A 16,388-nucleotide genomic window follows, 5' to 3' on the forward strand; every position below is an offset into this window, starting at 1 on the left:
CATAGAGCTCATATATTTGGAAGCTTCCTTCTAGAGAGTTTTGCCTTGACTCACGGAGAATATTCCTATCACCTGACACCTTGAGATTGGCTACTCCAGAGCCTAGCATTGAAGAAAATCATGGTCGTTGTCCAAAATGTGCATGCTGCCATTCATGCTGCTCCTACCATCGCCTACAGGCCGCGATGTTGACTATCACCATAGGGCATGATAGCCCATCATTAAACCTTAATTTTCATTTAAACTTTTTAAAAAATGATCCAATGTAGCTCCCACAATGAGCAAAAAACCAAGGCTGGGTCAAAACCCTAATCTAGTAAGCCATAGCCAAACTTCACTGAAGCTCAAAAATCTCATCATTTTCTCTCTTATACCACTGGATCAACCCACTGCCACTCCGATCTACTATCCTAGAATCAAATCGAGAGGTGAAGATTTGGATTTGAAAGAATTTGATGGATTTTGCAAATTTGGAAGACTCAAGGAAGAAACATAGTGTCCATTGACACTCATTTAGTGCTCTTAGCACTTGTATCTTTTGACACATCTCAACCAACTCTTCTACTGCTCAAATCTAATAATTCTAAACTTGATTTGTTGCTATTCCCACAAGTCTAACATGGGAAAAAACTCTCCAAATTCTCACTTCAAAGGAGTTGGGTTTCACACTTAGCAGACCTGCATCAAACTCATCCTAATGAAGAAGGGCCTCTAGGCCATTACCACTGGAAAAGAAAAGAACCCTCCTGATGCGGAACTTGCTGTCATTTGGAAAAAGAACGATGATAAGGCTCAGGCCATTATCAAACTGGAGCTAGATGACAGCTATATCCACCATGTGGATAAATGTGAGACCTCACAGGATGCATGGAAGAGACTTCACACTTTGTTCGGTACACAGTCTAAATCATCAAAGTATGTTCTCCTGATTGAGTTTTCCAGGCTTGAAATGAAGTCCAGCACATCACTTGCCACACATCTAAATTACATTGAAGGACTTCTAACCCAACTTGCAGGAATCAACATTAAAATGGAAGAAGATGTTTGCATCGGTGCTCTACTTAAGAGTTTGCCTCCTAAATATAATAATGTATCAACAACTTTAATCAACATGCCAAATCTTGAACTTATTGATATCCAAACATCACTATTAGAGGAGAAAAATAATCTAAAAGCTAAGGAAAAACCAAGCACCTCTAGAGATGAACATGCATTATATGTTGGCAACAAGTACAAAGGCAAGAGGGATCAGCTCTTTTGTGGCTTTTGCAAATGGACCGGACACACCGAGAAGTTCTGCCACTCCAAAAAAAGGTCCCAAAAGGCCTATCTAGTTGCAGTCAATAAAGAAGAAGAAAACGGATTAAAGGAACAATAATAAGAAGAAGACCACTAGGAAAATGACAAATCTCATTAGTCCGTCTATTCAGATGGACTTTTTTAGCTTCGCATTTCCTAGCCCTAATGCCTTAGACATAAACTTGTAAACTCCTCAGGTAGCCTTGTACTACAGCCTCTGTACACTTTGTGGGGCCCCTACTATAGCCTCTAGATGTCCATCATGTTTATGGTACCCACACTCAGTCTTTCTACGATAGGCTCTGGAGATTTACCATGTTTATGGTGCGCCCACACTTTGCAGGTATTACTTTCACTAAAGCCTCTATATGCTTTGTACTTCTAGTTGTGATCGAGGAGGGGTGTTGAAATATTTGCATTCACACCTACTTTAGTCCCTTTGTGAGGAGTAGTGAGGGCTCAGGACCAGAATCCCATATGCACAATAGGAGAAAGTACCACCTTTCAATTCCTATAAAGCATTGTACTTGCACTCTTTTTCTAATGCAATGATAGTACTCTTTTCTTTCCAGCAAAGTTTCATGTCACTGTCAATACACAAGATTGTGTTTATGAGTCCAAGAGTGTGTAACAATTTGTCCTTGTTAGGGTCAATGTCTTCATGAGTTTGTTTTTCTTCTTTCAACCTCCACAGCTTTCGCGTCTGCCATGCTCTAGATCCTGTGTATTTTAACATTTCTCTATGTTAAAACACCAAACAAATAACAATGTTTGATATCAAAAATTTGAATTTCCTATATGAAGTAATAACACATTTCTGAAAGTAAGATGGTATAATCCTTCTTATGGTGTTCTATATCTCTCGATTTAAAGCCTAATAAAATATGCCACTGTTTGATGCCAAAAATCTAAATTTTTTGTCAAAACCTAGAGCAATGACATACTGCTTGAAGCAGCATGATGCAATCTAACGGTCTAATTTGCATTTTTGCATATATGTCAAAAAATTATTCGCATCCATCAAATGTCATCTTCACCCAAAATAGCTCCAAAGAGTTAAGAGAATTATTTGCATGACAATAGTTTGGGTTATTATAAAATGATGGTGGTGAAGCAAGAGGAATTGGCACCTTGGATGAAGAGATATTTTTAGCATTTAGAGAGGAGGTCCAGGATGTGGGTACCTTTATGTCACATGCTTATCTAACAATTCCCTGGCATCACGTTTTAGTGGTCCATTGGGGAACTGTCCTAGATGGCTTCCCCGGCACTTGCGAGAATGCACAGGGTCTATTGTCTAGGTTTCCTAGAGTCCACCCCATAACGCAAGGTACCGGCCGTCCCCACGAGGATCAACCTACAAGCTCAGGGTCTTTATTTGAAAATTGAGGTCTTGATGCATCAGTTAGCTCCATCAGAGGTGTCCCACAAGGGCTTGTTGTCCAACTAGAGCGATCGTAGTTACCCTTGGTTCATGGAGTGCAACACTTTTTTCCAACAACTAGTTAGGATTCAGGGAACCTTAATGGAGTTCTGGCATAGCTGTCACACCTTTCCCCTAAGATAATTACTAATCAAGGTTTTAAGACCTGACCCTATGTAAGTCAACGCTTGGCTCTACCTAATTTTTCCTAATTAATGTTTTATTCAATATCTTGAGAGAAGCTTCTAGCTTACCGAGACCATCCATCTGTAAGACGGATCCATCAAGGATCTCGCCCACCCGCTTCCCACAAATGGTTTTCTTTAGTTTTCTAATTACCTATTACATTAAGTTATGACATATGAAAGCAATTTCGTTAATTAACCCGTTATCATAGGTTTCTTCACATAATTTTATGACACAACACAAAGACAGAGAAAAATAATATTTTGGTAAAATATATTTATTTATTATTTCACAAAGTTATTTAAATGCTTTTTTCCTTTTGCCTACACAGAAGATAAACCTCCGTTCATCGGAAAATCCCTTCTGTCTATGCAGAAGAAAACAAACCCTCTAAGATTTCTGTCCCTTTACTAGTATCGGGGACTCCAAGATCCCATCCTAATTCGCATGAGGGTCATGTAGTTCCTAGGTGCGATCGAGAGATTTACGGCGAGAGCCCCCCTAGCACTCCCACCTCCTCCTGCCTAATGGATTCTTGATCGAGTGACCTCTCACCATCGGGTCGGTCCAAAGCTCCTCAGAGCGGTATAAAACAATCCCCCTTGGAGCAAGGTTTTGCGTCAGCTAGCCATGGGGGAGGCATAACACGATCGTTTCTCTTATTGTCCTGATTATATATGTACAATCAGATCTAACTCTGCTGCAAGCACAATCAATCTTTCCTGTGCAGCCATCAATGCATACACAAATCAAAAAAGAAATAGCAGCAAGTGTTTTTAACATAGAAAGCAGCCCCACCCAATTCTAGGGTTTCTCTTTTAAGGTCCTACCTTATTCTTAGGGTTTCACTTCCTGTTTGCAACTTTTTGTTTTGGATCTGCAAGTTATTTCGCAAATCTAAAGTCTATTTTATCCTTATGAAAACTTGGTATTTTCTCCTTAAAAGATAATATGGGCATCTATACCTATGGTAGGCAATTCATGCGCTACCCTACCTTAACTTGCACTTAGCAGGATTTCAAATGCTTTTCCAGGTCTATTTAGACTTTATAATTTATATCGACAAATTCTTATTAATGTCCAACAAGTCCCACATACTTCCAATATTTATTTAATTTCTTGATACTGATAGTTTCATGGTTGTTGAGTATTTCATAGTTGTTTTTACTTCAATATTCTCGATATTTTAGGTAAGGTTTTCTCGTTGATTCATATGTGGGTCAACTCATGATATTGACGCTCTTGCTAATATAACCATTAATATTATCATTGTGTGTGTTTTCAGTAAGAAAATAATTTTTATTTTATTCTACTCATATTCTATGGTTTAATCAATGATGTCTGACCATTTCTCAAACTTTCAACGTTATCTAGAAAGATCAATTTTCATTTAACTATGTCCTAAGTGCACTACTTATTGTTTTTCTAAAAACTTTATTCTAAGCAATACAAAAATCGTAAGTGAATTTTTTTTTCATCTGTCATACATCGAATTATATTTCCACGCACCTAATTTATGTGTATCTAGTATATATTTTTCTATGTAATTCTCTATTGATTTAATGCATTGATTATTTCATGATATTATCTAAATGATTTTCTATAAATTATTATCAAACTCATTTGCGCCTATTTATCATTAGCAAAATAAAATAGAGATAGTCAATGTCATGGAAAAAGTATAAAATATCCCATTCCCTAACACCATCTAGCTTTTTTTAGTTATTATAATCACATGCGTCATTAATGAAATAACAATAAATATCACAAAATAAATCATAGTTATGATATTTTCTTAATGATATGCATATATTCATTTTCCAAGTGAAAGAGTATTTTCACTGAATAGTTAGTTATTATATTACTTAAGCTATTTTTCTAAGCGACAGTTCATATGCATTTTCTTTAGAATGCGTTTATATTCATTTAAAGCCAAATATAGCGATAAGTTTTAAAACATTATTTTTCTCCAAACTGACGAGATGCTACCTCTATCAGGTTTGTAGGAATGGAGGATTCGCCAATTTCTATTGCGTCATTTTCTCCATCGGTCGTCGTGTTTCTTGCTTCTCTTGCTTCAAATAGGCTTCTTGAATTTTTGCGGCCTTGTAGAGCCATGGATATCAGGTGAAATTAATGTGGTAGTTCAAGGAGGGCTGGTGGTCATCCCGAAAAATTTTGCCAGCATGTTGCTTAGCGATATGGCTATATGGAAGGATTACGTAACAAGGGATAGAGAAAATAGAAATGAGATAGAAGAGGGGTATTTTTCTCCTTCAAGGCTCAAGCTAGAATTGAAAAGAGATATAGAGAAATTTTTCCATCATCAAGAGGCCTTCCTTCTTACTTACTTTGTGAAGGAGAGGGGGTGTATTTATAGCCATGAGGGGGAGCATACAGTCGACTCATTCTTTTAGCTACTTGTCAAGAGCTAAGTAAGCTTTATAGAAAATTCTTTTTGATTGCTTACCTATTAGATGTTGGTATGGGGATGATTTTAAAATGCTTTCTCTCCCTCTAGCATAAAAAAGGTCATGATTTTTTGTCTATTTTTTTTAAAACGTCTTTTTTTTCTTCAAAACGACTTCATCTAGTGGTTTTTGGCCAAGTTATCTCATGACTTATCTAGTTTATAAAGTCATGCCATACTCTTTAATACTTGACTTAATCAATATCATATTCGTTCTTGCGTGTTCTTTGCCTACCGATTAAGGTTTTTGTGATTTGTCTTGCCGTTACGAAATCAATGTGATCTTTGATGCATTAAATGCAATCATGAATGCTAAATCAAATATAATGCGGAAAATATTATGATCAAGTCCTCGTAATATTATTTACAAGAAGTCTTTGCTTCTTATTGGCTGGGAACATTGATGCATCTTCTCATGTCGGATTGCAGAATTGATTTAATGAAAGACTCGATATTACGTGCGGTCAGTTATGTGATAACTCAAGGAGTAATTTTTAAATCATTTCAAGCCCGAATTTGTTTCTTGATATGAAGTGTTATGGCCGAAATATTACATCCTCTCCTCATTAGGGGAATGGATATGTCCTCATCTCGAAAAGAACTGGGGAAACTTTTTTTCTAGAGCTGTCTCTTCTATCCAAGGGGCATCCTCCTCAGGATAGTCTTTCCACTAGATAAGATACTCTCTAATGGTTCTATTTCTCAGAGGTTTCTCTTTTACATCTAGGATCTTATCAAGGTAGACTTCAAGGGCTCCTTAACTAGGTATTATGATTTTCTGGTCATCAAGAATATAATCTTAATTTGCCACATAAGCTTTCAAAAGACTAATGTGAAATACATTGTGGACTTTTACATGGTTAGGAAGTTGCAGTTTGTAGGCATTAGCTCCTAGGCATTTGAGAACCTTGTATGGTCCACAATACCTTAGACTCAACTTTTTGAGCTTTTCCAATACCAAAGAACTCTTCTTTGGGCATACATGGATGAAAACCATGTCTCCCTCTTGGAAGATACGCTATTGCCATCCTAGATTAGCATAAGCTTTCTGGTGATCTTTGGCACCTTGGATGTCTTGTCTGATAGTTTTGACTTGATCATCCATGTCTTCTAGCATTTTCTTAGAAGCATCAACCTTTAGGGTTAGATCAAAGAAATTCAGTGTCATCAAACAATCTTGGCCATACAATGCTTGAAATGGAGTCATTTGAATACTTTGGTGATATGACACATTGTAGGAAAATTCTACTAAGTGCAAATATTGTATCCACCTTGTCGATTCTTTGGAATAGTAAGCTCTCACTATATCTTCAATGACCTGATTAACCCGCTCTGTTTGACCATCATTTTGGGGATGGTAAGTTTTGCTAAAGTAAAGCTAGGTTCCAATTGCTTCAAATTGATTGCTTCAAATCGACTTCTCTAGAAATGTGGTGTAAACAGAGAGTCACAATCACTAACAATCCATTTAGGCAATCCATGAAGCCTAAAGATTTCCTTCACAAAAAATCGTGCAATATCTAAAGCTTTGTACTTGGTCTTGACTGGGATAAGATAAATGACCTTTGTTAGCATATCCACAATCACCATAATTGAATTATACCCTTCTTAAACACAGGGTAAGCCAACTATGAAATCCATACTAATGAACTCCCATTTCATTTGTGGAATATCAAGTGGCTGGAGCTTTCGTGGCATTTTGACACGCTCAGCTTTCACCCGCTGGCAACTTAGGCATTCAGTAACATATCTGAGTACATCATGCTTCAATCTTCCCTACTAGTAACTTTTCCTAACTGCATTAAGATTTTTTGCATAGCCAGGGTGCCCTGAGAATGGGAAGTCATGGGCTTCCCATAATATCTTCTTTTTTAGCACTTGATTGAGGGGAATTTAGAGCCTTGTCCTAAAATAGACAAGTCCATCATCCATAGTGAAATTTTGGTATTTGTATCTAAGCTTAGGATCAGTATCCTTAACTAGGATTTCTCTAAGCATTAGTTGATACTTAGGATCCTTATCTACCTCTTCTTTGGCTAGCTCAATAACTAGATTACTAGGCATCGATATCACGGTAGCTAAAGTTTCTCCTTTAGATGGCTCTTCCATGATAAGTGCATTTGAATTAATGCATCAGCAATCACATTCTCTTTCCCAGATCTGAACTTGATTTTAAAATCAAATTCTTGAAATACTTCAATCCATCGACACTGCCTCATGTTGAGGTCTTGTTGAGTAAAGATCCATTTGAGACTTTTGTGGTCAGTGACCAAAGTAAACTTGCTTCCAAGTAGATAGTGTCACCATAATTTGAGAGCATGGATCACAGCTAACAGCTCGAGATCATGGGTGGCATAATTCCTTTCATGGATTTTCAATTTCCTTGAGGAATAGGCTATCGGATGACCTTGTTGCATAAGCACACAACCTATTGCAAGAGAACTTGTATCTGTTACGACCTCAAACTCTTGACTTAGGTCAGGTAGCTTTAAAATGGGTGATGCTACCAAACTTTTCTTCAGCTACTCAAAACTAACTTGCTCAATAGGCATCCACACAATACCAGTTTACTTTTTTAGTGAATCAGTGAGAGGTGTAGCTATTAAGGTGTATTTTTTAATGAAAAATCTATACCATCCAGTCAGCCCTAAGAAACTTCCCACTTCCTTAACTGTCATTGGAGGTTGCCACTCTTGAAAATATCTAACTTTGGTTGGATCTACATAGATTTCTTTAGCAAATACTATGAATCCTAGATATTCCATCTGTCTTTTGAAAAAGACACACTTCTTTTTCCTCGCATAGAGCTTATGCATTCTCATTGTGTCTAGCACAATGTACAATTCTAGCTCATGGTCTTCGTCCCTCTTGGAGTATGTTAGGATGTCATCAAAGAAGACTAGGACAAACTCATCAAGATAAGGTCCAAAAATGCCATGTGTTAATCTGTTAAATGTAGCAGAGGTATTAGTTAGACCAAAAGGCATTATAAGGAATTAAAAATGACCATATATGGTATTGAAGGCAGTTTTGGGGATATCTTATTTCTTGATCCTTATTTGGTAATAACCAGACCGGAGATCAATCTTGGAAATGATTCTCACCCCTTGCAGCCTATCAATTAGCTCGTCTATTCTTGGGATTGCATATTTATTCTTGATTGTTACCTGGTTTAGACCTTGGTAATCAATGCAAAGGCAGAGAGTTTTGTCCTTTTTCTTTTGAAATAGTACTGGGGCTCCCCATGGCGAATTACTATGTCTGATGTATTATTGATCCAGTAACTACTTGAGTTGGCCTTTCAGCTCAATTGCTTCAAGGATATATATTTTATACAGACTCTTAGCGATTGGAGCGGCTCTTGGTTCAAGTATGATCTTGACTTTTCTTCGAGGTGGTAATTCAGTCAGTTCTTCTGGGAAGGTGTCATCATATTCCTTCATTCAATATGGCTCTCCCTCGTCTTGTTTTTTTTCCTCAACCTTATTTAATTTTATGAGATACATAGGTAATCCTTGTCTTAGCTCTTTTATTATGCAAGATGATTTGGCTAGTTGAACCTTGGGTTTTCCTGCCTCACCTTGGGTCATTACTTTTTCACCCTTTAGATTTTGAAAAGTCCCATGGCCTTTTCTACACTGAATATGTGCGTCATTGGGGATTAGCTAGTCCATATCCAATAGACATTCATAGGTCCCTAAATTCATGATCCTAAATCCCATTTCAGAGAGATTGCTTTCTAGGCTAAATGTCACTTTGCAAGTTTGCTGAGTAGATAGAATTTCTTTTCCATTAGCAAGTTCCACAAGTTAGGTGCATATTGCAGATCAGTTAGGCGCATAGATTCAAGGCGTGTGTTCAAAGGAGCATTCAATCCGTGACAAAACTTAGACACACAATAGTCATGGAAGGCGCATATTTAATAAGTGAGATAAACTTTGAGCAATATTGTAAGAAGCTGGGAATAACAAATAAGTGTTAATAATGTTGATATTATGCCATGTCACACTGACATTGGTATAAAAGGAGAGAAGATGTAATTTTTCACATCTTTTTGACACATTAATACAATTACAATCTTTCTCTCCCTTCTTGCTCACAGCTTCTATGGCTTCCCCTTCTTTCTTGTCTTTCTCTCTCTAAATCTAATCTCTCTCTCTCCTTGTCACTCTTATTCTCTCTCTTCCTGCAGTCTTTCTCTCTCTTCTGTAGTCTTGTCTCTCCTCTTTCTCTCTCCCTGGTTCTCTCTATGACAAGTGGTATCAGAACTTGAGTCTTTGATCCATTATTTCCTTTCATTTTCAGTCCCATTTTCCTATTTTCAAATCAATTTCAGACAAAAATGGTGCAAGACAGTGACTAGTGGAGTGCTGTAGGACATCTACAGTTAGTAAGAGACTACATCTGGAGATATCCAAGGTCACATATGGCGGATGAAGGCTTAAATGGCTGGACGTCATCAATTTTCATGCAAAAATGGAGGTAACTAGGGTAAAGGATGGTTAACCAGGCTTAGTTAGAGACTAAACTACAGTTACTTTTCAAAAGAGGTCTTCCTTTCCTCTTTCTTCAAGCTCTGCCCAAGCTTCCATGGAGTTTGCTGGCTGAGATATCTTCTTTTCTCACTGATCCTTGCTCTCCATCAACAATGGCCCGCACAATGGCACTCTAGACATCAAATGCAACAGGTGGAGCACCATTTTATGGCCTGTAGGAACTACCACGTGGACTGGACAACAGCCCAAAATTTGCGCTGATTTTTCTAGCCCTGTTCTTCATCTCTCCTCAGTCAATCTTCGGCTATGAAGCTTCTAAATGATCCTTGGCAGTGATTTCTTCAACTTCCTAGTGTGTTTACTCCAATAGGGTTATATTCCTCATCCTTTCACTCTCTTGAAACCCTACATGAACAGTCCATGGGCAGCCATGAAAGCTTCAGTCCAAGCTTTCATTTCTTCACAATTTCTTGAAGATTCTTCATCCTTTTAGCCCGTGGAATCATCTCAGCAAGGATTCTTCAACAAATTGCAAGGATTAAGCACGGAATGGTTAAAGATTGAAGATCAAGAGCTTCTATGGAGAAAAAATTTGGGGGAAACGGGTTTAATGCTTCAATTTCAAGCATTTGAGGCTCCAAGATTGTTCTTAAGCACCATATAAGCAAGCCTTATGGATTATTTTACCAACATTGGACAACCGGGGGTTCTATCAAGCATATGAGATTGATTAAGTCATCTTCAGCCATGTCAAATGTACTCTTCTTCAATTCTTAATCTCTCTCATTAATCCAATTGCTGAGCTTAATCCATTTGATTGAGAGATTAAAGAATTGAACATTATTCATCAAATTCTCAGCCAACCTTTGCTTGAATCCATCTATTCATGAATGCAATGCTTGCTTTATGCATATTAGTTCCCATCAGTGAATTAGAGGCTTCAATCTGAAATTTCAGCATAATACTTAAATCCTATTGGCTGAATCCATTGATTGATGAATTTGTTTACTCTAATCCAATTGATTGGCTGAATTTCTTTTGCCCAAGTTGAAATATTGTAAAAGGGTAAGTACTAGCAATCAGTGAGTCACTAAATTGCATCGGTAAGACCCTTCTCCTATCCCAATTTTTTCTAATCTCATTCAATTGCATATCATGAAAGGCTAAATGAATATTTTAGAAATGCATATCATGCTGATTGCTTTGAACACTAGCCTCTGCCATGTTGATATTCCCACCGAGGAAAAAGGTGGATGACGGGGGAGATAGTGGAACAAAAGAGAGGTGACGCTCCCTCAGTATCGAAGATCCCGAAGGGGTGCAACCAACTGACCCAAGGGAAACTTTGCCCACCTCCCGGTGATTCGGAGCCCATGTAGGGATCTTGTCATGCCGTTTTATCCCTCACACAGGTACAGCGAGTGGAGGATTGAAGATTGAAGACTTTCCAAGGACTCAAGTTCCTACATGATCAAAACAAGGTAAAATAAGGAATTTACAGGTCACTTACAGGGTATTTACAGGTGGTTACAGGTACACCATTTATTACTGAAGCACAGGTGCAGGTACTATAGGGTACCCACAGGTCCTATATACCCTTTTGTAGGGTTTGGTAGCCATTTGGGGCTACTATCTCATAACCATCTTTTTTCGCGATATAGGGGGGATGGATCGTATAGGCAATCGAGTATCCTCATCATTTCTCTTCTCCACTCATCATTTATAGAGTTCAGCGCAGATGTGTACGTTGCTTGAAAAATGAGGAACTCGTTTCAGGCTTCATTATTTTGCCAAAGTTTATCCATTAACAATTAGTATGCTCATTATTCCTTAGAATAATTGATCTTAAAAACCATAGATATTCTTAATTTCAATTATGCTCTAATACCACGTGTCACGTGCCTACCTAACCATTCCTTGACAGCACATTTTAGTGGTCTATCGGGGCATTATCCTAGATGGCTTTGCCCGGCACTCACGACAATGCACTCGGTCTATCGTCTAGGTTTCCCAAAGTCCACCCCGTAATGGAAGGTACCAGTCATCCCCATGAGAATCAACCTGCAAGCTCGGGGTCCTAATTTGACAATTGAGGTCTTCATGCATCAGCTAGCTCCATCAAAGGGGTTCTTGTCCGACTGGAGTGATTGTAGTTACCCTTGGTTCATGGAGTGCAACACTTTTTTCCAGCAACTAGTTAGGATTTAGGGAGCCTTAACAGAATTCTGGCACAGCCGCCGCACCTTTCCCCTAAGATAATTACTGATCAAGGTTTTAAGGCGTGACCCTATGTAAGTCAATGCTCGGCTCTACCTATTTTTTCCTAATTAACATTTCATTCAATCTCTTGAGAAAAGCTCCTAGCTTACCAAGACCACCCATCTGTAGGACGTGTTGCTGCCCTTTCTATGCAAAATGCATAAAAGAATAGACAATAATTCATGAAGCAAATACTCCATATCATGCCCAGAAATCATAGAAATTCAAAAATAATCATATGACAACATAGATCTACTCTATTGAACACTACAAATCAGAGAATAAGAACCATAATGCATAAAGCATGTTGTAAATAGAATAGATGCACTAGAAATGATGGCACCAACTGCCAAATCCTTCATATTTTGAAGTAAATCCATCACACATCAGAAGTAGACATCAGAGATGATAAGATATATAAGAAGGATACATGATAATGCCTCATCAGGTCATGTTTTTACAACGACCCAAAAACTGCACTTCATGAGGCAAAGAACTTCAAGAGACAATTAAAGGCTGCCTCACACATAGAACTAACACAACTATGGACTAACCATGCTAAGGGCATAATACATGATCAATATAATATGAGACCATGACCATGGCTAACACCTAGCACAGCCATGACACGAACCCTTACATGATGTATGAAGTGCAAATGCCTTATCCAAAACTGGCATACCTAATGAGAAAGATTATGCCTTCTCCATAGCCTTTCAGCGTGAAGTAAGCCACAAAGAGTAACCATAAGTAGAGCCTCTCCAGTAGGATACTTATAGCCCCCTACTGCAGTTACACAAGCCCCTTAAGAGATAGTCAAAACAAAACTTAAAGGCATAATCATAGAGGCATACATATCAAATATGAAATAAGCATGATGGACAATGACAGAAATGGATCTAACAGTGGTACATCAAAGTAACTCATGAACTATGAGGCTCATGAGCATCATGGCAGTCCGTAATAGACTACTCTTGGTTATGTTGCTCATGCAATCCAAGAGGTAAAACATCCATATCATGAATCTTATCCACTATAAGCTCCCTGATCTTGTAGACCATCAAACTTCTCTTGCAACATGTCTTTCTTATGTATCAATGCTTCCATATTCTCAAACATAAAGGACTCCTATAGAACTGCATAAGGCCGAGAAAGAGTAAGAAAATCATAAACTTCTCTATGAGGAAAAACTACACTGCCTTCTCTATGAGGCAAAACTTCTTGCATCAATTTATCATATAGAGTTCCCCAACCCCAGCATTCTCAGCATACCATAAAAGCCCAAAGGTATCATTTTTCATTACATCTTCCTTAATGAACAACAAAAATCTTTGCATAAACAATTTTATAAAGAACCTTCTCTTCAGGTCTGCATGACGAAGAACATACTGATTTCAAACACTTATAAGAGGCCCAAATTCTTGCTGCATAGCCTCATCAGTACACCGCCAATGTTTAGGTCAATCATTCAAGTTAAGAGAGAAGACTTGAGCTATAAGAGAAGGAGTAAGCTCTAACTTGCTATCAATCTTTCCACTTTCCTGAATCAATAACAATTGCTGCTAAACATGAATATTATTTATCCAAATATCCCACGGCAACTCAGCAAAACCAAGAAGACCGATTTGCTTTAACCAACCCTTGGTATCAGGCTTATGGGTATCCAAAACAATAGCACAATCCAACATAGGTGTAAGCATTTCACATTCATCCTCACTTAACATAGTAGAGGATGCCTTGGTTGTAGAGTCCTTGACCTTCAATGCTCCAGTTTACATCATGCTCTTGGACAGCTATCGCCCATGCTTCATAGGAAGCTTTGCACTATTTCTTTGCCTTGTCTTCACCATGGCAACAATAGCCACGATTTGCTGCTGATTGCGGATGAAGAGAGAAGAAGAATTTGACGAAGGATGATGGCATGAAATTGGGGGAAGGCGTTGTTGTATGGGTGCAGGCAACAACACATAAACCTTCCTTCCCATACTTTGGCCTTTTTGCACTTGCCTTACTTGAGAATCAATTGAACTCCTAAAAAAAAGAGAGATGATACCACACTGATAACTAGTTGTACTCCCAGTGAATGTGACATAAGTCTCTTGTCTCCTCAAAAAGACTTCATGCAACTAAAATTTTGTGACTTCACACACTCGAAGTACCAAATAAACTAGAGTTAAAGTCTGTTGACCCTCTAAATCTTGACACACAAATTTGAAATAAAAATATAAAAGTCACTTCAAGATACATTCTCCCACAACCATGATATCACTTTGCCAAGGCATAATACCTTGAGAACTAGATATGAAAATAGAGTCTCCATAAGGCAAATTGCATAAATCAAATATGAATATCATATAGTGCCACCACTTCATGAAGTTTCTTTCTACTTCTATCATCACTAAAAAAAAGTCCAAAAGACCTTGCACTTCATGAAGCACTATGGAAATTTGCATATTGTCTTTAAGAACTAAAATAATTGCAATATTCTTGCAGGTGTTTTGCAGGAAGAAGATTGGATAGATGGTCTCCATGATGGCCTTTCATGCTCAGATACCATGGAAGAACTTTTAGTATTGTTGAATACTAACAATCAAGAGTTGACATATGTCTTGCAGGTCCATTCTCTAGCGATGTATTGCGAAATTTTTTATTTCATGCTTCAAAAGACCTTTATCAAGATTGTAATTTCATGTAACATGAATGAGATCTGTTTTGTCCACTCAAGACAAACAAATACTATTGCCAGCACTAAAATATCACCAACATAAGTATAATGAGATATTGTCAAAGTTTGAGAACTATTTATCTCATAAAACTGACAAATAACCATAATATCCATAGAATTCCGCGCTATTGCTGCATGAGGCACTGCAGTAGTGACTTGCATAAAATTGATTCCAACTAGGCTGAACCTATGAATCCTTCTATGGCTCATCATAACCAACTTGAACAATGTCCCCTTGCATTCTAGCTAGAATGAAAGTATCTGCAACTGCTAATAGGTAATGAACCATAGTTATATAGTACAACCAATTCAATGAAATATGCCAAGTCTGAGAATTCATCATATACAATGACATCCATAGTATATCATAGAGAATGAAGATATAAAACCATAACAGAATAAGTAGACTACTGCTCCAACTGCAAAGAATAATTGCATTGAGTGGAAAAGATATCGATGATGCTCTAGCATTTCTAGCATAATAAATATATGGCAATGTACCACCAAATTTGGATCTTGAATAAGACACTGCATCTTGAAAGAAATATGTAAGATAATCTATAACAACTTGAAATTACTGATTTTCAGGTACTTGGGACAAGTAATCATCATGTGGTTGTCGTCTTTGCTATTTTTGAGGTTGTTGTAGCACTTCTAATTGCATTTTAGCTTGATGTAGTACATTTTGCTGCTATAGGAAGTACATGAATTTAGCTTGCTCTTATAGGTACTGTAGAAATTTAGCTTGCTGCTGCATGAAGTTAAGAATTGTTGTAGGAATTCAGAATTCAACAGTAAGAATTGCTGAAATTTAGGTTCTTGTAGATCACTCTGAAGGTTTCATGATACAAAAAACTGTAACATACACTTGCTACAAGCATCCACCTCATACAACATCAATACTTTCATGCTAAGAAACCAATCAATATGAATAACATCAACCATTCCTGCTGTAATATGAATTGCATAGATATCCACTGTAGATACTTGCATACTTGTAGCTACTGCAACTTTAGTGATAGACTGATCAGAGTCCTCACAAACTTCATAAATAACAGTTTGAATTGAAACATCAACAACCTAATCATTCAATGCATAGAGATCCTGAGAATAATATCTTGACTTGAATCATGAGAAAATACCAACTGTGTATGCAAATCAACAATTTCATTATCCTTCTACAGAACAACTTCCTCAAGAGCATTAATGACTTCAAAACAATGAGAAACTTGGAAATCTATTACATTCCTCAATTGAGAAACCTCTTGCTGGAGTAATGTTTTCTCCTCTTGGAGCCGATTAATAACAGACAACTTCAATTGCTACAATATTGGCTGCATTTCTCTCCTTTTCAAGCTCAACAAAAAACTAATGAATCATCTTAGTTGGAGATTGAAGCATAGAGTGTACCTCATAGGGAACTCTAGAAAAACCATGCAAACTGACTACATTCTGCAATGCTTCATATTCAACCAACTCTTGCAAATGAAATGTAGTGCAAATCTTGCAATCTTGCTTGTCCTAGAAAAG

Source organism: Lygodium microphyllum, chromosome 5 (assembly GCF_053477565.2).
Source record: "Lygodium microphyllum isolate KBCC chromosome 5, Lygodium_microphyllum_v1.1.10, whole genome shotgun sequence".
NCBI lineage: Eukaryota > Viridiplantae > Streptophyta > Polypodiopsida > Schizaeales > Lygodiaceae > Lygodium > Lygodium microphyllum.